This window comes from Pongo abelii, chromosome 16 (genome assembly GCF_028885655.2).
Source record: "Pongo abelii isolate AG06213 chromosome 16, NHGRI_mPonAbe1-v2.0_pri, whole genome shotgun sequence".
Classification (NCBI taxonomy): Eukaryota; Metazoa; Chordata; class Mammalia; order Primates; family Hominidae; genus Pongo; species Pongo abelii.
Window position 1 is genome coordinate 28,702,261 of NC_072001.2, and position 26,021 is coordinate 28,728,281.

General features: G+C 39.4%; 1 long non-coding RNA gene across 1 annotated transcript in view; it reads right to left on the minus strand.

Moving 5' to 3' along the window:
• Window positions 1-249: 249 nt before the first annotated feature.
• Window positions 250-26,021, minus strand: part of LOC129050418 (uncharacterized) — a 32,214-nt gene continuing 6,442 nt past the window's right edge. The window contains exons 3-10 of the long non-coding RNA XR_008514049.2: window positions 19,860-19,940; window positions 18,419-18,580; window positions 16,660-16,887; window positions 14,853-14,915; window positions 12,707-12,818; window positions 11,443-11,539; window positions 10,000-10,124; window positions 250-359 (exon numbers count right to left, since the gene is read on the minus strand). This is a non-coding gene — a long non-coding RNA (uncharacterized LOC129050418). The remainder of the gene's footprint in view (window positions 360-9,999; window positions 10,125-11,442; window positions 11,540-12,706; window positions 12,819-14,852; window positions 14,916-16,659; window positions 16,888-18,418; window positions 18,581-19,859; window positions 19,941-26,021) is intronic.

The following is a 26,021-nucleotide window of genomic DNA, read 5'->3' on the forward strand; positions in this document are numbered from 1 at the left end:
GTGCCACAGAAATGACCAGATTTCTTTGTCGACTGCGTCTTTAACAATGGCCTCGTTGGACACAGTGACTCATGCCTGTAATGTCCTCACTGGGCACGGTGGCTCATGCCTGTAATCCTAGAACTTTAGGAGGCTAAGCTGGGAGGATTGTTTGAGCTCAGGTGTTTGAGATCAGCCTGAGCAAGATAGTGAGACCTTATCTCTACAAAAAATCAAAAAATTAGTTGGATGTGGTAGCACTTGCCTGTGGTCCCAGCTCCTCTGGAGGCTGAAGAAAGAGGATTGCTTGATCCTAGGAAGGTGAGGCTACAGTGAGCTGTAATTGTGCCACTGGACTCCAGCCTGGGTGGCTTGAGACCCTGTCTCAAAAAAATCAAAGTAAAATTAATAAAACAATGGCTGTCCTGAGATTATTGTCATCCACAGATTATTGTGCTCTTTTTTTAAAAAACTATTCAAAAGGTGTTTGCTCTTTGAAATGTTCTCTTGAATACAGGTTTCTGATAACTAAAGATTGTGGCATTGAAATAAGAAAAAAACAAAACAAAACAAACAAACTTCCACGACTCTCAGAGATAGCTGGTATGTGTATAAGAACTGCAGGCCCAATGTCAGACAAAGTTAACTGCATGGACTGAACTAGTAGAAGACCACAATAATCCTTTTATGACTTGTTGCTTGAAATGTTGCTGATCCTTTTTGTTGTTCTTCAGAGTCAAGACAACATTTTTCTTTTCAGCTATGTACAGCTTTTAATGATTGAGTAAAGTATATTCCTGTGAACAAAAGATGAAGGATATTTCATTTTCTCTGCTTGATTTCTCCAGAATTTGAAAATTATTTATCAGTATTATATACTATGGAGATATAGTTATTTACGTTAGCACAATAAGAATCTGATTTCTTTTGTAACAGAACACAATTGGAGACACTGATTATTTTACCAAAGATATGATTATTTTACCAGTGGAATGGCCTACTTTCAGAAACAAACAGACAGGCTTGAGGAATTAAAGTTGACTAACAGAGATGATAAAAGCTCCTTAAGAAACCGACCTCATGACTGTCTACACAGGCCTTGTACAGGGTTCCTGACCTGTGGTAAGTAAAAAATGTCACATTCTGACAGGCCTATGATTCCTAAATTATCTTGGGACCTGAAGAAGAAAGAATTTCAACCAATCTGTACAAGTATTTGCAGGCACAGATACATCCTTTCAAGGCTTTAAAAAGGTCCAATCCGAGATTCCTTAGGGAACAAAATTCCAGCAAACCCAATTTAGAAAGAGCTAACATGGCAAATAATTATTCTTGCTGAACTTTACGCAAATAATCAGGCTAAGTATAATAGTTCCAAAACTTATTTTGCAAATAAATGTGTCCTACTATGATATGTCTTAAATAAAAATGAGAACTAGAGACTGAAACATTGTATTTCAGAAAAATACTGTAGCACGCCTGTTGTTAGATTCTAGTCTTGTCCATTGTTTTTGAGCTTTTTATTGTTTTCTGCATTTTGGACTGAATCCTGAAATCTGTCAGAGCTAAAGTCCTCAAACTAACACATTCACATTTTTCTTCCACTTTTCTGACCTGGACTCAATGAAATGGCAACGAACTTCTTCCTGAGGCCCTGCAGGCTGAAGCTTATCCCTTGAGATACAGATGTGAAATATGTGAGATTGTCATCACTATCCTCCTTTGTAACTTAAAAATGCTTTGAATTTAACATCTGGAGGCACTGTGCCCAATATCAACCTTTGTTATTATTTTATATTTCCATACAAATGCCTGTTATTAAAAATATTTTTTTCCTGAATCACATAAGAGGGCCTAGTTCATTTGCAGTGACACCTCCTGGAATGAAACACTGCTAGGATCTATTCTGAGGACTAGGAAACTAGCTAAAAAGATATGAGATGGTGTATTTAAATTTGCTCTTTCCTGTTTATCCCAATTTGTCTTTCTAACAACCTCTGACCCAAATTTCTCTTGACTATTGACCCCATGTCTGATGGGTTCTTTGGGCTATTCACTCAAATTGCTCAGGGATTTAGACGAATTATATAAGGACTTCTGAAGCTAGGACTTCCACTCCTCATATTAGGACTCATTATCCTATAGTCAGCTGTTCACTTAAGTGCTGTACTAAAACTGTGGATGAGAGTACTAACGTCTTGGTCATGCAAGCCTAGGAACCCCAACCAGGCACCTGTGAATAATGCAGGCAGCTGCAAAGCAGTTTCATTCCATTTACTCTGGAGCCAAACCCTATCTCAAGTATATGCCTTGTCAGCAGGAAGAAGTTAGAATGGTCTTTGGCCTTTTCCCAACTCTGTACCTCACCCCTTAAGAATAAGATCAATGAAACTCGGAAGGGGAAATTGAAATCATGTTTGCAAAAAGAGTTAACAGTGAGAAAATTATGATAGGGAGAGAGATATGACCTAAGTGACTTCATCTTGCATTTAACCTCCAAGCGGCCCTTGCTTATTCCTGGGTAAAAACAAAACTAACTTTGGGAGAAATTTACTTTGTAGCTTAACTTCGAAACAAAAATAATAACAGCTCCTCCCTGAAACAAAACCCCTCATTGTTTGGGGACCACATCACCTTTGTAAAACTAATTAACCACAATATTAGAAAGTATGGCTCAGGAGTCATACAATCAGAGGCCACAAGATTAATAATCTCCCCAATGGCTCCTATAAATAACATTACTATTGTAAAACCTAAGATTGGTGTTTGAGGTATTTTTCATAACTTGCATCCTGACAGATCAGCGGGTGCCACCCAAACCAGTAAACTGGCTCAGCTGGATATGTGGCCCACACCCAGGAGCTGAGTCAGCAAAGAAGATGGCTTTGATTTCCTAAGATTTCATCCCTGACCCAGCCAATCAGCATGTCCCTTTCTCTAATCCCTGCCCACAAAAGTATCTATAAACACTCTAGCCTCTGAATATTTGGGGAAGCAGTTTTGAGTAATACGAAAATTCTGCTCTCTCCTTTAGCCAGCTCTACATGTATAAAATTTTCTCTACAGCAATTCCCCTATCTTGGTAAAGTGGCTCTATCTGGGCAGCAGCCAACATGAACCCATTGGCCATTAACAACCCAACTGCTAAATTATGTATGAAGATAACTTGTTTTGATTTCATGGGCTGACAGAGGAGACTTCAGATTTGGGAACTTTCTGTTGGTGCTGGAACAATTTAAGCCTTTGAACTATCAGAATGAAACAAACTCTGTTGCCCAGGCTGCAGTGGAGTGGCACGATCTTGGCTCACTGCAATCTCTGCCTCCTGCGTTCAAGCAATTTGCCTGCCTCAGCCTCCTGAGTAGCTGGGACTACAGGTGCGCACCACCATGCCCAGCTATTTTTTTGTATTTTAGTAGAGACTGGGTTTTACCATGTTGGCCAGGATGGTCTCGATCTCCTGTCCTCGTGATCCGCCTGTCTCAGTCCTGTCACTCGTAGAACAAGACAAGGCTTATGGCATTTTTGCTTAAAATGTTGTTAATCGTGAATATTTTGTTTTATTAATATATCCAGAATTTGAAACTGTTCAATTCCTCCAGACACAGGGACTATCATGGAAGATACGAATGCATGAGATTGTAAGGGCCAGTTCTTGTGGAATAAAATTAATTCAGACCCCCCAAATAAAAGATGGGCACACGGATGCCTAAACAGCTAAATAAAATACTTAAGTTTTGTATAGCTATAGTTCCTATAAGCCAAGATTATAACAGCTCAATGCATAAAATTCAGAGACAATTCAGTTATATAACCTTACCTTTTGACTTTTAGTTTTTGGCTCTTACATTGCTTAAAAGGGGTTTTAAGGATTAGTGACTGCCTGCCCATCTTCATTCCAGTCTGGCCTACAACATTTAATTGGATATAAGACTTTTGATTCTAAGTCCCTTGGCCATAGTGGTCGCACCAAGGAACCTGATGGACCCAGGTCAGGTAGCACGCCGCTGTGGCATTGACATGAGAAAAAATAAGTGTGGCTACCGATAGTGCCTCTGGCATACATTGACAAAAAAGGAGAATATAAACTATAAAATAAAGTCCTAAGCCCCCACCAACTTAATGGACACTCCCTATCCCCATGTTAGCCAAAGCAACCTGAAAAACTAATTCAGGACATGACAACAAGAGGGGTGTTGAACAGGCTTCACTATACCTTCCTCCCATTATGGGAATTTAGGCACAACTGATCAGCATTAATGTTACAATAAAAACTGGAAAACAGACTCTTTATAACAATAAAACACCAAATTATGAACAGGACTTAAGAACATGCCAGGCAAGAGTTAAGTCTCACATTCCTACACTTTAAAAAAAGCAGACTATGTTTACAACTGTCACAAGGTTTCTGTGTTTCTCTAGCAGCCAAGCAAGCACTAGCCTCAAGGTAAGCTGACTGACTGACCCCAGCCACTGTTCCACCAGCCATAACTACAGATTGAAGTAGACAAGAGACCAATTTCAGTAATTTTCTCCTGATAAAAGATCACTCACCATAAACTAGTTTTGGCCGGTTTACAGTAAATGCACACTTGTATGCCTTTGTCCTCAGAAGAACTTTTGAAATATAGGGCATAATTATAATACATTTAAAAGTTAAGTCTCTGCCCCAAAATCAATGAGTCATATGTTCCATGGATATTTGTTAATACACATGGGTCAGGAACACCTTCAAGAACATTTACAACTCCTTCTGTAGCCTGTTAAGTAAGTATAGTTAACCAACTTGTCCTCATATCTCCACAGGAGCTCTGGGTACAGCTGACATTTGGGGCTTTGCACTATAATTAAGACTAAATGCTGTGTGTACTTCCTGGATAACTCCAGAAACATATCCTCAGCCCTAAAAGACATGCACAAGCAAACTAATGCTATGTCTAATCTCATGATGTCTTTAAATCATATGGCTTTAGATATCTTCACTGCAGCCCAGGGTGGCACTTGTGCATTCATTAAGGCTGACCATTTTACACACATACACACACACACACAGACACAGACACACACACACACACACACCAGATTATTCTCACAATATAACCCAAGCTATGCATGTAGATACCCATATTTCTGCTATAGATGCCCTCTCTCAGGACTCTATGGCATCATGATTTAGTCGGCTTCCTGGTGCATAAAATCCTTTTATATATATTATTAATACTGTTAAATGCCCTCTTCAGCTGCTATGAATTTAATTGCTTTGTACACTCTGCATGGAGATGCAGGAAATCATTCTCAGAAATTCTTGGATCCTCACACCATACATGCACAGTAAGTTCCTGCTGAAAACTCAAGAATATTTCCAACTCCAGGTAAACAGATTCCATTCTAATGCTCTATAACTATGCCCCCTTTCAGTAGGAAGCACAACAAATGAGTATGATGCTACAATTGAATAAAAATAAAGTGGAATTTGACAGTGGGGTGTTGTAACCAAGTACTTCATTTTCCTTAAAAAAATATTTACTTTTTCTCTTTTTCCTGTGTGTTCATGTCTTACTTAGCTCCTTAGAAATGCAAATTCAAACTTTTACCTCCTTCCTTTCCACCAGCCAAACAAGCGGCAAGCACTGTCAGCTTATCTGAGTACATGTTTGCTTACAAATTACCAAATCTCGAACCAAAATAAGCATCCACCAGAATTCTCCTCCATAGAGATTGTCTCAAGACATCAGTTAATCCACAACCTGACTCTTTCCCCAGTGATGCTGGGCAGACTAACGAATGACCTATGACTAGGGATAAGTCATCCAGCAAGTCATGTAGATCCTGCACCTCCACAACCCTTCTGCATGCCTGCTTGTCAATATTTATTCTTAAAACCATGTTTTCTGCCCAGAAAACTTACATGGTTCCTTCAGATATGAATCCAGCCCTTCCACATTGCTAAGCTCTGGAATAAAGTGACTTTCTTTTTATTTTTTGGACATGGAGTCTCGCTCTGTCCCCCAGTAGCTGGGATTACAGGCACACGCCACTGTGCCTAGCTAATTTTTGTATTTTTAGTAGAGACAGGGTTTTGCCATGTTGGCCAGGCTGGTCTTGAACTCCTGACCTCAGGTGATCTTCCCTCCTCGGCCTCCCAAAGTGCTGTGATTACAGATGTGAGCCACAGCGCCTGGCCAGTGACTTTCTTTTTACTACCCTTCTGTTATTTGATTTTGCAAGCAGCCATTGCCAAACCTGGGTTTGGTAACAAAATGGTGCCAGGCTGTAATACAATAGATGAGGGGCACTTTTTTCCTTAAAGCAGGATCTGTCAATTCTGTTTACAGCAGTGAAGCCCACAGACCCTGACTGCTGCAATACCTAGCAGAGCAAGTGCCCATCTATTATTATATATTCCCATAAAATACCAGTGTTTTTGCTCTGTTGATTGCTCATGTCTCACACATCTTGAACAAGTGTTCCCAACCCTCGCATGTTTTTTGACTAAGACAACAAAAATTAAAATCTAAAAAGAGCATAAGCATGAAAGCCTTTTGAGAATATTAAGGTAGAAGAAAATGACAATAAATAAAAAACTGAAATTCCCTTTTTACAAGTCAATGGCACAAAAGTATTTTCTGATTACAGCACTCAATGTACACATTTTCTAAGTGGTATTTTTTATATCTCTGAGAACTAAAACCAAATTTAATAATCACTCATCAAAATAAGAAAAATTAATATCTAATAGAATAGGTGATCTGTACAAAGAAATGTCATGTACACATTTATGGAAGTGAGGTGGAAGGAATTATGGAGTCCAGTCATTGTCTAAATCTTTGTATAAGGGGAAGATAAAGCAACATCATGAAGTTCACACCTGCACAATGAAGAAGTGATTGCTCCTTGTATTCAGACGTGACTGCTACACAAATCAATACCTTGTTAACCTTTCACACGTACAGCAAACTAAGCCATATAATGGAAAGTTTCACACATCTTTTTAAGCATAAGGATCTGAGCCAAATTTTTTTTTTTTTTTGAGACGGAGTCTCCGTGTTGCCCAGGCGGGAGTGCAGTGGCGCGATCTCAGCTCACTGCAGGCTCCGCCCCCCGGGGTTCACGCCATTCTCCTGCCTCAGCCTCCCGAGTAACTGGAACTACAGGCGTCTGCCACCTCGACCAGCTAATTATTTGTAATTTTAGGAATCTGAGCCAATTTTGCCTTGTGGCTTCCAGAACAGTTTCTGTCCTTCTCCTTTTCAACCACAGATATTTCAGAGAAAATTTGCAGAAAAACATAAAACACAGAATGTGTAACATCTGTCTTTTCTAATAAAAGTGATGTTCACATTCAATTTAGGAGAGAGAAATATGAGAAAAGATTAAAATAATTAAAAGTGTTCATTGAAAAATAATTGTGAATGCATTTTTAAAACAGAGAAATAAAGGCCTTAAATACACAACACAAAAATAAAAATTTGGTTTTAGATGATGTTTATGAGAACAAAAAAAAGAAAAAAAATATACCCAAGTGTTAAACGCATTTGCACAACAAATCATATCAAAATCAGGATAAATATTACAATGCAAGAAATAAAGTCTTAAGGTATCACTCATCAGCCAGCAGAATCAGTACTGAATAAACTCAGCATTATTCAAAAGAACTGAATTCCCTACCTCAACAACAGAAAGGACAAGGAGCTGCTGCCCTTGTGCATGGAGACCCCAAACAGTGGCTCTGAGCTCAGAGGCTCCCATGTGGCTTTGACTTTGGTGGGCATGGTCTGGAGGAGAAACAACCTGTCACAGGGTCATCTACACCAGTGCAGGAGGTTACTATGGCTGCATCTCAAGGTTTTCAATACTACTGGCTGTTGTTGAAAGTATGTATACACAAACTGGGGAGTGGTGTTGGGGGACTGTCTCAGATTCCCAAGGATATTAAGGGATTTAAGAGTCTACAGCAACGTTCTAAGTTCTAAACCAGCCGGATGCGGTGGCTCACGCCTGTAACCCCAACACTTCAGGAGGCTAAGGTGGGTGGATTGCTTGAACTCGGGAAATCGAGATCAGCCTGGGTAACAAGGCGAAACCCCATCTCTACAAAACACACACACACACACAAATTTAACTGGGCATGGAGTTGTGCACCTGTGATCCCAGCTACTTGGGAAAGTAAGGTGGGAGGATTGCTTGAGCCCAGAAGTCGAGGTTCCAGTGAGCCAAGATCTTGCCACTGCACTCCAGCCCAGGTGTAAGAGTGAGATCCTGTCCCCCAAAAAAATTAAAATTTATTTTTTTTTTAAAAAGTTTTAAACCTACAGCTTTATTGAAGGTACAGCTGAAAGGTGCAGGACATGCAGGTTGTTGCATTTTTTACTTCATTATAGAGAAGTACCGTGGCTAAAAGAAGAGGCTCTGGGCCAGGCACGGTGGCTTACACCTGTAATCTTAGCACCCTGGGAGACAAAGCAGGGAGGATTGCTTGTGGCTAAGAGTTCTACACTAGCATGGGAAACACAGGAAGACCTGGTCTCCACCAAAAAAAAAAAAAAAAAAAAAAATTAATTAACCAGGCATGGTGGCTTGTGCCTGTAGTCCTAGCTATTCAGGAGGATGAGAGGGGAGGATCATTTGATCCCAGTAGTTCGAACACAGAATCTGCTCTACGACTGAGCCACTATACCCTAGCTGGACAACAGGACAAAAGCTTCTCTCTCTCTTAAAAAAGAAAAAGTACAAAACAATCTCTGGAGAGAAAATTATTGCTCTAAATAGACTCTCTTAATAATAAGACAGTGTGGGCTAGGTACAGTGACTCACACTTGTAATCCCAGCATGTTGGGAGGCTGAGGCGGGCAGATCACTGAGGTCAGGAGTTCGCGGCCAGCCTAGCCAACATGGTGAAACTCCGTCTCTACTAAAAATACAAAACAATTAGCCGGGTGTGGTGGCGCACACCTATAATCCATTACTCGGGAGGCTGAGGCACAAGAATCACTTGTACCCGGGAGAAGGAGGTTGCAGTGAGCCATGATTGCACCATAGCACTCCAGCCTGGACAACAGAGTGACTCTGTATCAAAAAAAGGATAATAATAATGATAATAATAAGATAGTGTGGAATTTGCACAAAGATAGAAGAAACAACCAGTAACTTAAAAAATAAAAACAGAGCCAGAATGCAGACATATACATATATAAAAATTTATTTATACATTGATGCATGGGGGAAAGATCAATTTTTATTAAACTGTTCCAGGAAATTGAATATCCACAGGGAACAACCAAGATCTGACCTTTGACCTCACATACACACAAAATCAATTCTACTTGGTTCATAGGCTTAAATATAAAAATAATGGAGTATTCAGAAAACAATTTAGGAAAATATCTTCATGACAGAGGGTAGGCTGAGCTGTCTAACTAGACCTGAAAATCATTTACAATGTAAGACAAGACACATTCTACATAGTCAAAGTGAGCAAAGACTGTGGGGCAGACAGTATCAAACTCAAGGTTCCTTTATACCTTTACTGAAGAAAGTCAGCTCAGACTCCGAAAGGGACCACAGAAGTGAAAATCGTGCTTACTTCATGAGATGTCAGTGTGGATTGTATGAAATGATAACATATAAAGCTTGTAGTATATTACCAAGCCTATAATAACCCCTAAAAATTAATTTTCTAATAAATTACGAGATATATCATTTGCGTCAATTGTAACATGTCATTATTTCATACAACAGAATGGAAGAACAAAACCACTAACAAATGAAGAAACTAGTACTTTTATCACTTATAAATAAATCACATAGTAATAATATAAAAACATTACAATTACTGGAAAAAATATATTCAATGTGCATACATGTGGATATTTGTCTTGTGTCATTCCTACATGGGATGGAACATACACGAAAAATACATTGACAAAAGTTTTCCTAAATTTTATCTCATTGAGATGTAACTCCCCTGCATCACTCTTCAACTCATCTGCCCATGATTGATTTTCCCCATATTATTATCACCTGTGCTAATCTGAAGCTTTGGTGATGCTGCACTTCCTGCGAGATTCCTATGTTGTTGCTCCTGTGAGTTTATCTTTCCAACCTTCTGAAACCCCCTATGCAAGATACGATGTTGATGATACGACCTGAAAATGTCAATGGAAGGTTTATAGACCAAGCTCATGTATATGTAAATAAGGACAATCACATTATGGTTGCTTTCTCGTCAATAATGTTTTAACACTATCAAATTTAAGGTGCATCTGTGTTTCATAAACGTGAAAATGTGCCCTCTATGATGAATGGAATACACTGTCCTCTGTGACTGCCCATTTCTCAGTGTTAGATTATGGTGGCTCATCAACTGTATTCTTATCTGTTATTGAAGAAATATGCTTAAATCTTATCACATAAGTTTACCAAGTGCATTTACATTCTAGATAGCTATTAGAGACATTAGAGTTATTAGTGGAATACTATAATTCTTCTGTTATGCATGGAAACGTAGTTTTATGAACTATGGTTTAAGAAATCCATTGAGGAAAAAGATAGAAATTATAAAGAGTTACTTGAAAAATTCACTGGAGTGATAGCTTTCTAAAGACCTAGAAAAAGCTGTATCTTGAGACTTCCCACTGTAATCTTAGGAATATGACCAATGATCCTTGTAAGCTTCATTATAAATTCCATTCTTTCAGCTATAACATTTATGTAGCTCTTTTTTCTTCATTTCCATTTGCCATATGGTTGGTGATCATAGAAATGACTTTACAATTAGTCACTGCAGAAGTAGATGCATAATGGTCTTTATAAAATGTTTTAATCTGCCCCCTTGCTACTCTGCTCAACCCTGATTTGGGTACCTGGATTTGAGGATTGGTTTTGGTTTTCCCTCAGGAATACACTGATTGAAGAAGAAACACATAAAGTATGAGTTTCTGTATACCCAAAATTCAGTCAACCTCCTAAACTATGGGAGTTTCCTTAAGTGTATGCAGAAATTCACATACAAAAACAAAAACTCACATAATTTAGGAGGTTGACTGAATTTTGCCCTACAGTTTTAAATTCCAGCAAGGCTAAATTAAATAAAGATAAAGTCATGCCCTCAAATATCTAAGACATTCTTTCATTGAACTCCAACTTCTAATCAGGTTAGAGTGTGGAGACAAAGTGTTGGGTGTTTGCCTCATGATCTGGTCTAGAATTTGGTTTCTCTTAAATGGTATCTCTTTTAGAATTGTGGTGTTCAGGCCAGCCTCTAAGGAACTGTGGGAAATCACATCTTCCATGCAGTTAGAGTTTGTCTGGGGACTCATTGCTCAGTACTTTGTCAGCTGCTTTCTCCACTCACTAGCATCCAACTGCAAAAAATCTGTTGTGTAAAAGATTCATATCCAGGTCTCTGTAAGTAGGGACTGGCCTAAACCAATTTATTAGAAACATTTTTTGTACTCTGCTTACCTGCTACCTTGGTGGCTTTAGGGTTGGCAGTGGGCAACATAATTCCACAACGTGAGTGTCAACAGAATGCACGGTCCCAAACAATTCCTGATGGAGTCTGTAGAATGAAAAAAACTAAATTAGAACATATTTTTCTGAAAGGTTTGAAGGTACAGTTGTCTTTTGATTACTTGAAGAAGAAATCCCTGTACCAAGAAAACATTATCCTGAATGCAGAAATATGATTTATGTTCCCTGTCACTGAAATTTCTTATTCTTGGCTTCTAATATCTGAGAGTCATATCTCCCAGAAATGCTTCAGTGGGATCCTGAATATACACTGCTAAATGATGTCCACACATGGGGATTTCTGGGATATGTGAAGGAAAGGCAGCTTTTTCTGAATAAGTGGTTGCTGACACTCCAACTGCTGAGTGGGTAATGGAGAAGGAGAAAAAGGATGACAGTCCCTAGAGCTTGATGGTGCCTTCTTGAAGCAGGTGCACTTGGGTTTGGAAAGGCAACTAGATAAAAAATGCTAGATTGGTTTTCTCTCCATATGTGCCCATTCATCTCTGGAAGCCAAAGTCTTTTGCTTATGTCTTTGTTTTCTTTTAAAAAATATAATACTTTTAAAAAACAAATTTATTTTGAAATAATTGCAGACTTACAAAAAGATACACAGGTAGAACAGACAGTTGCATATACCCTTCAGCTAACTAGAATGTTACTATTATAACCATAGTACATTCATGAAAACTAAGAATTTCACTGCTTCAAAACTATTAACTGATCTACAGACTTCCTTCATATTTTACCAGAATTTCTTTTTGTTTTTGTTTTGTTTTGTTTTTGAGATGGAGTCACGCTCTGTCGCCCAGGCTGGAATGCAGTGGCGCAATCTTGGCTCACTGCAAGCTCCGCCTCCCGGGTTCTGGCCATTCTCCTGCCTCAGCCTCCTGAGTAGCAGGGACTACAGGCGCCTGCCACCATACTTGGCTAAATTTTTGTATTTTTATTAGAGACAGGGTTTCACCACGTTCGCCAGGATGGTCTCGATCTCCTGAACTCGTTATCTGCCCGCCTCAGCCTCCCAAAGTGTTGGGATTACAGGTGTGAGCCACCACACTCAGCCTCAGAATTTCTAATAATGATATATTTATCTGTTTCAAGACCTAATCTAGAATACCACATTGCAATTACTGTCAGGTATATTACCTAAGACTTGGTGCATAACAAATTCCTACACATCTTAGTGGTTCAAAACCACACACATATTACTCACAGTTTCTCTGGTTCTTCAGTCCAGATGTAGGTGATGGCCCAGGCTAAGGCTCAGCTGGGGAAGGGTCTCCTTCCAAGCTCATGTAACTGTTCTTAGGATTAACCTCTCTGACCTCATCAAGAAGAATTCATTAGTGAATTATTAGAATCACTTAAACAATTAATACTAATTTATTACTAATTATTCCAAAAAAGTGGAGAAGGCATGATTTCCCATTCTATACTGAGTTACTTTACTCTGATACCACAGCTAGATAAAGCCATTTCAAATATGGAAAATGAAGAACACTATACCTTATGAATACAGGGGCAAAAATCATCAAGGAAATATTAGTAAAGCAAACCAGAAACATGTAAAAGGTATTATACATTATGCCAAGGGTATTTACATCAGGAAAGCAAAATTTGTTTCAACATACAACTAGTGCTATGCACTATATTCATATAATAAAGATCAAAAACCACATAATCATCTCAGAAGATGCATAGGCACTTGAGAATTCTCAAACTCCCTATGAGAAAGACATGCAGCAAATGAGGCAGATAAGGGAACTGTTTTCCTTTTAACGCGGATCCATGAAAAACCAACATATGATCATAAGTTATCTGAAAGGTTCACTAATTTCTCCAAGATTAGAAACAAGACAAGGATTTCCACTCTTGACACTTGTTTTCAACACTGTACTGGAGGATATAGACATGGCAATTAGTCTAGAAAAATAAATGTAAGGCTTCCAGTATGGAAAGGAAGTCAAACTATGTCTGTGGGCATATGACATGATCTTATGTATAAAATTTCCAAATGGCTCTAATCAAATATGGTTAGAATTTAGAAATGAGTTCAACAAACTTGCAGTATATAAGGTCAATATATATAAAATCCTCTGAATTTCTATATGCTAGAAATTAACAATCTAAAAAAATTCAGAATGTTCCATTTGAGATGACATCAAAAATAAGTTTATCAAGTTAAGTATAAGATATATACACAAAAACTATGGAAAACATTTTGAAAACAAATGGAAAAAAACCTTTGACTATTCATTGCTTATAAAGGTTAATGCTGTTAGCCTGGGAATATTTTCCAAATGGATCTATAGATTTAATGCAACCTCTATCAAAATCCCAGGTGACATTTCCTTTCTCTAAATTCACAAAGTTTATCTAAAATTCATATATAATGTAATAGACCCAGAGCAGCCTAAAGAATTTTGAGAAAGAAGAAAAAAGGTTCCATGGGAGATACATACTTCCTGACTTCAAAACTCACTACAAAGTAATAGTAATCAAGATTTATGGTACTAGTATAAGAATACAGATGTTGATCAATGTAATAGAATATCGTGTTCAAAAGTGAATATTTACATTTATAGTGAAACAATTTGATAATGTCACCAAATTATATATGGATAAATATTTTTAATAAAATATTTCTGAAACAAGTGCGTACTCCATGCAAGTCGAACTCCTGCCTCACACTGAAAATGTAATTGACTCAAAATGATCATATATCTATATATAATAGCTAAACAGGCCCAAAATATAGAAAATACACAGGAATACATCTTCCTGGTCTTAGGTTAAACACTCTTTTCTAAGATATGATGCTGAAAGCAAAAGGGAAGAAGAAAAAACAGGTATATTAAACCTCATTAGAATTTGAAACTTTTGTGATTCATGCTACACCATCAAAAATAAAGACACCCAAAGAATGCGAGTAAATATTTGCAAACAAAAGCAAAAATTGGAAAATGAAATCTAATTAAACTTAACAGCTTCTGCACAGCAAAAGAAAACTATCAACAGAATGAACAGACAACCTACAGAATGGGAGCAAAGTTTTGCCAACTATGCATCTGACCAAGGTCTAATATCCAGCATCTATAAGAAACTTAAACAAATGTTCAAGAAAAAAAAACCAACCCTATAAAAAACAGGGCAAAGGACATCAACAGACACTTTCAACAGAAGATACATATGCGGCTAACAATCATATGAAGAAAAGCTCAACCTCACTGATCCTTAAAGAAATGCAAATCAAAACCACAATGTGATACCATCTAACACCAGTCACAATGGCTATTATTAAAAAGTCAAGAAATAACAGATGCTGGCAAGGTTGCAGAACAAAGGAATTACTTACACACCGTTGGTGGACGTCTAAATTAGTTCAACCATTGTGGAAGGCAGTGTGGGGATTCCACAAAGACCTAAAAACAGAAATATTATTTTACCCAGCAATCCCATTACTGAGCATATACCCAAAGAAATAAAAAGTGTTCTATGAAGAAGACACATGCATGCATATGTTCATTGCAGCACTATTCACAATAGAAAGAACATGGAATCAACCTAAATGCCCATCAATGGTGGACTGCATAAAGAAAATGTGGTACATATACACCATGGAACACTACGTAGCCATAAAAAAGAATATCATGTCCTTTACAGGAAAATAGATGGAGCTGGAGGCTATTATCCTTAGCAAACTAATGCAGGAACAGAAAACCAAATACCATAAACAGAAAACCAAAAACCAAAAACCAAATACAATATCTTGTAAGTGGGAGGTAAATGACAAGAACACATAAACACACAGTGGGGAACAACACACACTGAGGCCTATCAGATGGTGGAGGGTGGGCGACGAGACAGGATCAGAAAAAGTAACTGATGGGTACTAGGCTTAGTACGTTGGTGATGAAATAATCTACATCAAACCACCATAACACAAGTTTACCTATGTAACAAATGTGCACTTGTACCCTGAAACTTAAAAGTTAAATTAAAAACCAAATATTTGCAAATTTTCTAGGTGATAATGGTCTATTGTTAATCATATATATGACAACATCTTAGAGCTCAAAAATAAAAAGGCAAATATCTCAATCAAAAATGGAATTTATTCAAATACGCAATTCTCCAGAAAAGCTACAGTCATATCCAAATCACATGAAAAGACACTCAATGCCTTTTGCCATTATGAGGTAGGAGACTGGCAAGTTGTTTTCTAGTCACAACCCTGCTGATCAAAACCAAGATCTGGACCAAGATCTGGTCCAGACAGCATACAGTGAAGAAACTGGCAAAAAGAGACACAGGGATCCCTGGCTGTCCTCATTGCTCACTGGCATGAGGCATTCCCTCCAGTGCCATGACTGTTTACAAATTCCATGCCCACAACCCAGAATTTACCACCTCTTTCCATGGAAACAACCCAGAAATTACCACTCCTGTCCTGGAAAGTTCTGAATAACCTGCCCATCAAATTTCATTGATCCACCCCTCAATATACATGTAATTGAAAGTGGGTTTACCTTAGTGTAAAGATAGTTGACAAGAGCCCATAGGTTACCAACCAATGCAATGCCTATGAGTTAGCCCTGCTCTTTAAGGAATAGTACTGTTCAATAAAACATTGCTGTCTATCAGCACTGACTTGCCCTTAAATACTTTGGGAAGTACTTAAATACTTCCCAAATTGCTGGGATTACAGGCATGAGCCACCATGCCCAGCCTCATTCTTCATTATTATTTTCTAAATTTGTATTTCTAAATAATATATTGTTCAGGTATTTTTTTGTCTTCAACATTAGATAAATATGTATATAAATTAATGTTTAATCTTACTCAAATTATGAAAAAATATAACAAATCCATATTGTGATACATCCTATGGAACACCTGACAAGTTCTTTTCACTAAGATCAAGGTGAAAAAAATAAGTGAAGACCCAGAAACTGATACAGATTAGACAGGACCTGATGTGGCAGGTAGGTTCTAAGATGCTTCCCAATGATACTCACCTCTAGATATGCAGAACCCTATTCTAATATCCTCACTGTGAGGTTTAGACATGCCATTCCACATGTATAAACAAACACAAAAGGGGCAAAGTGTATGGAACAATGGTTTGTAAAAGAGATTATATCAAACAGTGAAGGACAGTGATACCTGAGACATACAATACTGTGACATGAGCTCTACCACTGCCTCAAGATACCACTTTGGGAGATGTTCCAGGCTGTGGTGTGGCATGGACTTTGGAAGACACTGTGAGTTGAGAAGATGGAACTGAGAGTCGAGTATAGATTGGCTGGATTGCATCTAGCATTTCTTCACATCCAGTGCTAAGAATGGCAGACAGCATCCATGTCAGCATCCATGCAGGCTGGACTGCTACTGTCATCATCACTCAGTGACATATGGTTCACAGAAGTACAGGAGCAATGCATAAACAAAGGCAAAGACACAAAGAAAAGTTACTTGAATGAAGATTTAATATTGCACAAATACTGACGCCTTTACATGTTGTACCAAAACCAAGGCTTAAAAAATAACCATTTGAAATAAAGTAAATGATGTGTATAAGTCGAATGAACCAACCAAGTCGACACAAACCTACTTTTACCATACAATTTTCATACATGTGGCTGATAAACTCACTATATTATAAAATAATGAAAGTGGAGCTTTCTGTTTATAAGAGCAGAACAAAATTATCAGAAAAATAAGGATTAAAAATATGTTTACCTCCATTTGTTTCCCTATAAAACCTTAAGTTTGCTTTATATTTGGAAAATAATTTGTCACTTTCTTCACTACATAAATTCCACTGCCATTCTAGTCTGCATGGAGTATAGGGTTGCTATTTATATGCAGTAAAATTAAGTTAAATGGTGCCAGGCTACAATATCATAGATGACGGGTTGTTATTATTGTTGTTATTTTAACCAAGATCTGTCATTGAAATTCTCCGTGTACTTTATTGAAGCCAAGAGACTCTGACTGCAGCCCTAACTGGAAAATCAAATGTCCATCTACTGATTTGGAGCACTTGTAAAATATCAGTGTTCACGCTCTCTTGGTTGCTCACATCTCATAAATCTTGGACACATGTCCCCTATGTCCCCAGAATAATTTTAGAGCATTATACTGATTATTACCTTTCTTGTACAGTAGGTATATCTTATTGAGTTTCAGCGACTCATTCTGTATGAATGCTTCACTCACAAGAGGATGTGTTATCAACATAGTCGTGTTGGCATTAAGGCACTCCTGAGAGCAAGCTCTCAATAAATTCTGGTCTGTTTGTTGGAGTCCTGCTAAATAATATCTGAAAATGGGGCTTTTTGAGACATGTGAGTAACAGGCATCTGTTTTTCAAAAACTGGTTATGTAGTTAGCACAAGATGCTAAAACTGGTGACTCAAAAATGCGGAATATGATGAAGAAGATGAAAGAGGACGAGTCTCTAGAACTTGGGGGGGATCTTCCTGAAGCAAGTGTACCTGTGTTTGAGTTGGTAAATCGATATGGAAAGATGCTTTGCTATTCTCTCTCTATGTGCCCTTTCATCTCCTGTGCTGAAGGTATTCTGTTTGTGCTTTGCAATTATTTTGATATCACATTTAATACTTTTTTCAAAAATATTTTTTCTTTGAAATAATTTTAAATACACAGAAATATGCACAGATAGTACAGAAAGCTTTAGATATCTTTGAATTACATGCAATGTAATAGATTATCTAACCATGAGCCCTAAAAAATAGTTGGCACAAAACTATTTATTGAAGTATAGGCTTTTTCCATATTTTACTAGGATTTTAAGTAATGTCATTTTTCTGTCCAGGAGACCACATTGCATTGACTGTCAGGTGTATTATTTATTGCTGAATAATAAATTCTCACATAATAAGTGGCTCTTACTCACAGTTTCTCTGTATCATGAATCCAGATGTAGATGATGGCCAAGGACGAGGTCTCAAGTGAAGGTTCAGCTGGGGAAGGATCCTCTTCCAAGTTCATGAGATTGTTGTTAGGAGTCAAGGCCCTGTGCTGGTTGAAATGACTTCACTGGTGAACAATTCCAAACCTGAAAATAATTAATAACAATCTATCACAAACTCTTCATAAACACTTAAACAACAGTAAAAGTGGAGAATAGATCACTTCCTGATGTATGCTATTAGTTAGTTTACACTGATATTAAAACTAAAGCAAGACATCTCAAGAAAGAAAAATTAAGACCAATATGTTTTATAAATAATGGGTAAATGTCTTCAATAAAATGCTAGCAATATGAATCAGCAAATGTAAAAAGAATTATACACCATCACCAAGGGTATTTGTCTGAGGAATGCAAATTTGGTTCAACATACAAAATAATTGGTGTCATGCCCTATAAGAATAAAATAAAAAAGCCATATGATCATCTCAAAAGATGCAGGAAAGGCACCTGAAAAATCCAAAATCCATTTCTGATAACAGTATACAACAAATTAAGCCTATAAGGAAAGTTTCTTTATTTTAAAGGGCATCCATGAAAAACTCAGTATCATCTTTAAAGGCTCAATAATAGTATAAACTTAGACATACAGATCAAAGGAATATAGTAGAATTGAATGTCCGAAAATTAATTTTTACCTTTATAGTCAAATGATTTTATAAGGTTGCCAAGCCAATTCAATATGGAAAAATATATTTGTAACAAATGTTGCTAGGAGAACTGAACAGCCACAAGCAAGTTGAACTTCTCACTCACACCATATACATAATTGGCTCAAAATAATCATATATCCAAATGTAAGATCTAAATAGACCAAATCCTTAGAAGATAATATAGAAATACATAATTTGGGTCTTAGGTTAAACAATAACTCCTATAATTTCTAAGATATGATACTTAAAGCCCAAAAAAAGGAAATAAAAAACATGAATATATTTAACTTTGTAAGAATTAAAATCTTCTGAGTTTCAAAGTACATAATTAAAAGTAAAAAGATAACACAAGGAATAGAAGAAAATCTTCACAATCACATAGCAGAAAAGAATCTATTAGCCACAATATATAAAATATTTTACAACTCAAAATAAAAAGGCAAATATCACAATCAAATTGGTGAACTATCTGATTAGACATGTATCCAAAGATACTATAGTCATGTCTAGTAATAAGCACATGATATGAGGCCTAAGCCTTCTGTCATTAGGAAAATGCAACTCTAAACAACCATGAGATACACTTCACAAATCTAAAGGGTATATTGCAAAAAAAAGTAAATTTAAAAAGGCAAAATACTTTCTGTGATTTCGGTTATGTGACACTCTGCAATGTGAAAAAGTATAGAGATAATAAAATGTTTGGTATTTACTGGGAGCTTGGAAAAGTGGCAGGTCAAACTGGTGAGGTACAGCAGATTTGCTCTAGGCAGTGAAATTATTCTGGTATCATACTGTAATGATAAATACATGATTATATTTTATAAATCCTAAATAACTTTATAATACAAAAAGTGAACTTAAAATATACAAATTAAAAACCTTCTACAGTACGTAGCAGATAGCATGGGGCTATACACATAATAGAATTAAATAACACATCAGTGAAATAAAGTCACTGAATGGAGTGGGGGAAAAGCAGCTGACCCAAGGAACGTAGCAAGTAAGTGGATATTCTGAGGCTAAAGGGTAAAGATTTATCCATAAAAACTTTAGTTGGTAAAGTTCTTTCTCATGACCATATACATTTCTAATTCTGAAACCACTTACACAAGTCTTTTGGATTATGTGATTAAATAACAGAACCATCTTTATCACTGTTAGTGTGGTAGGCTACATACAAGTAAGCAGGAATAGGTGCGCTGATTCACGTGGTACTGGATTAGATCACGGCGTGCTGGAGGATTATTAGGAATTTATGTTTAACTTAAAGATACAGATATATGATAAAATATTTGTGTGTGTGTCTGTGTGTGTGAATCAGTACACATAGATGTATTTGCTCTGTCAGCACACAAGATCACGAATCAACAGATGCCACAGGAGCAATGAATATGCCAAGGGCCCAGATCTCCATAACTAATTCAATATTCCAATAAGAAGAAGTAGGGCTCTGTGAAAAAAAATGGTTAATACCAGGCTTGTGAGGAAATCCACACAATTAGCTTAAGCACCTAGTAGTGCCAGAAAAAATAAAATGCCAAACAACAGTGCAAACAACCAACCAACCACATAACAACAGCAAAGCTTAATTATGGTAGTGTTTCAAAATGACAAATGATCCAACTGAAACACCTTCCAATAGCCAACACTGCAACAATTTAAACAAATAAATGAAGTAGTAGAAGGAAAGAGTAAAAGAAATATCCATGTTTGCATACTGATAAAAATGACTGCACAAATACAACGATTATTGGAGGAGAATAGACACTTTCAGGATGAAAGGTCCAAATAACTTTTGGTAGACATTCTGCTCATAAAGTGGAGCATTTTTTGTTTTGTTTTTTGTTTTTCAAAATGGCACATCAGAGACTTTGTTAGTGTGCCTCACCTGCTTAGAAAGAGCAAAACAGTGTCTAGAGATTCACACTGTGAATTTATATCCAACAAACACAGGAACTCAACAGAAAAAGTGAAAGAACCTTTGGATACTTTGAAAGGAGCAGCAGGCAGCAACTTCCACCATGTGTCAGATGGGAAACTGAGCCTTCAGAGTGCAAAAGGGGGAGGCTCTCTCTGTGATACATTCCCACTGGGGAACCAGGCAGTCGAGGTCACAGGGAAGCGCCTTAACCCTGCCCAGCACTGGAGCTGACTTAGAGAGGAGGGGACCATGAAACAAGGAGTGGCACCTGGGTGTGCTGTGTGTGCACTCCCAGATCCCAGCATGGACAAAAGGAAGATATTGCTGACCCTAATTCATAGAAGATCTTGCAGAAATCACTGAAGTAACCCAGGCAGCAGTCACGCACTGGAAGAAGCTCCCAACTGAGGGAGAAGCTGACCAACGAAGATTTGTATTTGATCTAATATTGAGCAGAGGATGAACCCCCTAAGGCCTGAACCAAGGGGCGTGCAGGAAGCACTCTTGTGCCAGGGTCATGGGAGCTGGGTACTGCTGCTTCACATGTCAAATCAAGGGGTGTGGCCTCAGAGCTACTGTTTCACTTTCAGTCTCCAGTGGGAAGTCTTGCAGCCTGGGGCAGGTTTGTGTTCTGAGCATAGACTGCCTGGGACTTAGCTGGCTGTCGTGGGTGTTTGCCAGCAGAAGTCTGCATACGTAAGACCTTCTGTGTTAAGGTTGTGGGAACTGACAAGTCACTTGCTACCCCTCTCTCCATCTACAGACTCTCATGTGGCAGAGGGTGTTCTCCTCCCTGGAACATTATCCCAGTGGTCAGGGAACTCTCCACTGAACCCCATTGTGGCCTCTGTTTACACCCACACTTGGAGAGGCAGAGTATGGACTGTCCTGACCCAGCCCACACTCGGCTTTGCTGCTCTACCTGTCCTAGTAGCAGAACAGGAACAGGGACTTTTCAGAGTTCTGTGCCACTTCCCATCAGCTGACTACTTCCCCTGGGTAACAAAGGTTAAGCATAAATCCCACCACCATGACTGCAGCTGGCTCTCTCCTGCAAGTGCCACCTTCTGGCCCACGGTCAACCAACACAGTCCATTACAACATCTGCTGGTGCACTCACATGGTACTGGTATAAATGTAGACATACAGACCAGAGGAACAGAACAGAGACCCCAGAAATGAAGCCAAATACTTACAATTAACTGATTTTCAGCAAAGCAGACAAAAACATACACTGAGGAATGAACACCACATTGAACAAAAGGTGCTGGGAAAATAAGATAGCCACATGCAGAAGAATGAAACTGGATCCTCATCTGTCACCATATATAAAAACTAACTCAAGATGGATTAAAGACTTAAATGTAAGACATGAAACCGTAAAGACATTGGCTTAGGCAAATCTAAGACCCCGAAAGCAACTACAACATCGACAAAAACAAATAAATGGGACTTAGCGAAACTGAAAAGCTTCTGCACAGCAAAAGAAATAATCGACAGAATAAAGAAACAATCTACAGAATGGGAGAAAATATTTGGAAACTGTCCATCCAGCAAAGGACTAATCCAGAATCTACAAGAAACACAAACAAATTAGCAAGAAAAAAATCAATAACCCCATTAAAAAGTGGGGAAATGACATGAACAAACAAAAGAATATATACAAATGGCCAGCAAACATATGAAAAAAAAATGGTCAACATCACTAATCATCAGGGAATGCAAATTAACACCACAATGCGATACCAATCTTACCCTAGTCAGAAGGACCATTATGAAAAAGTCAATAAATGATAGATATTGGTGTGGATGAGGTGAAAAGGGAATGCTTAGACACCCTTGCTGGGAATGTAAATTAGTATAACCTGCATGGTAAACAGTATGGAGATTTCTCAATGAACTTTTAAAAGCAGAGCTACCATTCAATCTAGCAATGCCACCACTGGGTACGGACCCAAATGAAAAGAAGTCATTCTATCAGGCGCCACCTCCGGTCTTTCTGGACCCCGCAATTCGGGGGTTTCAGGCTCGGGACAAGTGCAGGGTTCTCCATAAAGGCAGCCTCAGTGGTGAACCCGACCCCTTGCAACCTCACACGGAGGGAGCGGAGGGGCGCGTTCTGCAGCCTGCTGCACAGGATAAAAGGCAAATTACACCTGGTGAGCAAGAGGTGCCTGTGGCAGCTCCGCTGGGGCTGCGGGAGTACAGGCGAGAGTGGCTGGCGGCCTGTCGCACAAGTGTCTGCGGAGCACATACTCAGAAAACTGGGGCAGACAGGCAAAGGTGGTGGTCGCAGAGACTTTGGTTCAGGGGCTCAACATGCGGGCCAGGGATGTGGCCCAACACCTAGTCTCTGGAAGCACTTTGTGCTCCTCACTCGGCTTCCTGTTACAAATCGTGACAACATATTTCAGAGGACTTGGGGGAAATTCACCCTCTTGGCACCCTCAGGTTGGTTCTCTGTGGCGTTCTGCTGGGGAAGGGAGGAAGTTCCCACGGATGGTGTGAGGGAGGAAGTCCCCACGGATGGTGTGAAGGAGGGGTGCCCGACCTCCGGCTTGTCACATGGGTGAGCTCCACTTCCCGGCCCCGAAGCCCTTATTGCATCTGCCACAGACTCCGTCAGACTGGGCCTGGTGATCCAAGAGTTCACCCAAGTGAGAAATCCGGGTTAAGGTAGGTGTTGCTGCCCAGCGGGAGACCCGAGCCTGCCTTCTTCCTGGGCCTGAGTGAAGTGACACGGCCACTGCCAGGGCTGGGGGCCAGGGAAGCCTGTTTCTGGTGTCACTGTGCTCTGTGCCAAGTAGGGAGAAATGTTTTTAAGGAGTTGTTGTCAACTCCTGAGAAAGCATTTCAGTGGTTACTGGAAGACTTGCACTCTGGAAATGCAGAGAACCCAGGACTGCTGCCAGGATTAACTGGGTGACTACACACGAGAGGGCAGACGGAGCCTGGCTCATTTCAGTACTCTGCATGGGTTAGTTGCCACCATCAGCTGTGATGGGAACATGTGGTGATTGCTTCAGGAGATGACAGTGGCCCTGGGGAGTCTGGAGACTGGGAGGTCCCAGATCAAGGCGCCAGCAGGTTTGGTGTCTGGTGACAGCCCACTTCCTGGCTCATAGTCAGCAGGTTTCTCTTGTGCTGGCATCTCTCTCACTCCTAGGCTAGGCTCCTTCTGCAACCAATCATTAGCTGCCAACCCTTAAGGGCCAGACAATACATTTGCAAATTACAACCTGGCACATCCAAGGTAGCAGGAAGAGAAGGAGCAACTTTCTGTCTTGGCAGCCAAGCTTCATTGTTGGCTGGCACCCAATGTGCATTTCAGGTTTTTATGGTTCCTTGTCTGAGATTATTGTGGCTGATTCCCAGGGTATCCTAATCTAAGAAGCAGTGAGTGAGCAGTGAGTTAGAAGCAGTGAGTGAGCCTGAACTTTGCTAACTGGAAGGACTGGCTGTCCCCTCCCCTTGCCTTCCAGTCTCTCTCCCAGACTGCCGTGTACAAGATAGCCCCACCTAAAATAACTGAAGGCACTTCAGTTCTGTGTTGCTTTTCCTTGCAAAACATGGGTAAGATCTTAAAAAGATCCTGGAAGTGTGTCTGTGTGGCATGCATCGAGGTACGTATCCTTCCTTGAGGTGTGTTAGTTTCATCTTTCAGTACTCAGAGTTGTCTCCATAGTGCCAGGGAGGGAGGAGGTGCCAATGCCCTGTGCTCAGCCAGGATGCCCTGGCCTGGCCACGCCTTCTGAGGCTTCCACAGACCTAAGAGGGACTAAGAGCCGGGGTCAAAATGTTCCTGTCACTGACGCCCTGCTTCCAGAAAGAAGGAGATCCAGAAGGAAAAAGAAAAGATGTTGGGACCTTTTTTTTTTTTTTCTTTTCTTAGCCACATCCTTTGGGGGTTGGGGTGGGACAAAATAAATGTATGTTCAAGAAGACAGTCTATGCTGAAAATGACATACAGTGTAACAACCCAATGGGTTCACCTTACCTGCTGCCTAAAAGAGTTGATTTATCAAGACAGGAGAACTGCAATAGAGAAAGAGTAACTCACAGAAAGCCAACTGTGCAGGAGACTGGAGGAGTTTTATTATTACTCAAAAAAGTCTCCCAGGACATTCAGTTATCAGTGTTTTTAAGGATAATTTGGTGGGTGGGGGAAGGCCAGTGAGTTGGGAGTTCTGATTGGTCAGATCAGAGATGGAATCACAGGGAGTCCAAGCTGTCCTCTTATGCAGAGTCAGTTCCTGGGTGGAGGCCACAAGATCAGATCAGGCAGTTTATCCACCAGGGTTGTGCCAGCTGATCCATCAAGTGCAGGGTCTGCAAAATATCTCAAGCACTGATCTTTGGAGCAGTTTAGGGAGGGTCAGAATCTTGTAGCCTCCAGCTGCATGACTCCTAAGCCATAATTTCTAATCATGTGGCTAATTTGTTAGTCCTACAAAGGCAGTCTAGTCTCCAGGTAAGAAAGAGGTTTGTGTTGAGAAAGGGCTGTTATTGTCTTTGTTTTAAACTATAAGCTGTAAAGTAAGTTCCTCCCAAAGTTAGTTTAGCTTATGACCAGGAAGGAACTAGGGCTGCTTAAAAGGTTAGAAGCAAGATGAAGTCGGTTAGGTTAGATCTCTTTCACTGTCTCAGTCATAATTTTGCAAAGGCGGTTTCAGCCAGGTGCAGAGGCTCACACTTGTAATTCCAGTACTTTGGGAGGCAGAGGCAGCTGGATCACTGGAGGCCAGGAGTTCCAGACCAGCCTGGCCAACAAGGCAAAACTCCATCTCTACTAAAAATACAAAAATTAGCCAGGTCCGTCATGCCTGCAGTCCCAGCTCCTCCAGTGGCTGAGGCACAAGAATTCCTTGAACCCAGGAGGCAGAGGTTACAGTGAGACAAGATTGGGCCACTGCACTCCAGCCTGTAGGACAAAGTGAGACCGTCTCTCTCT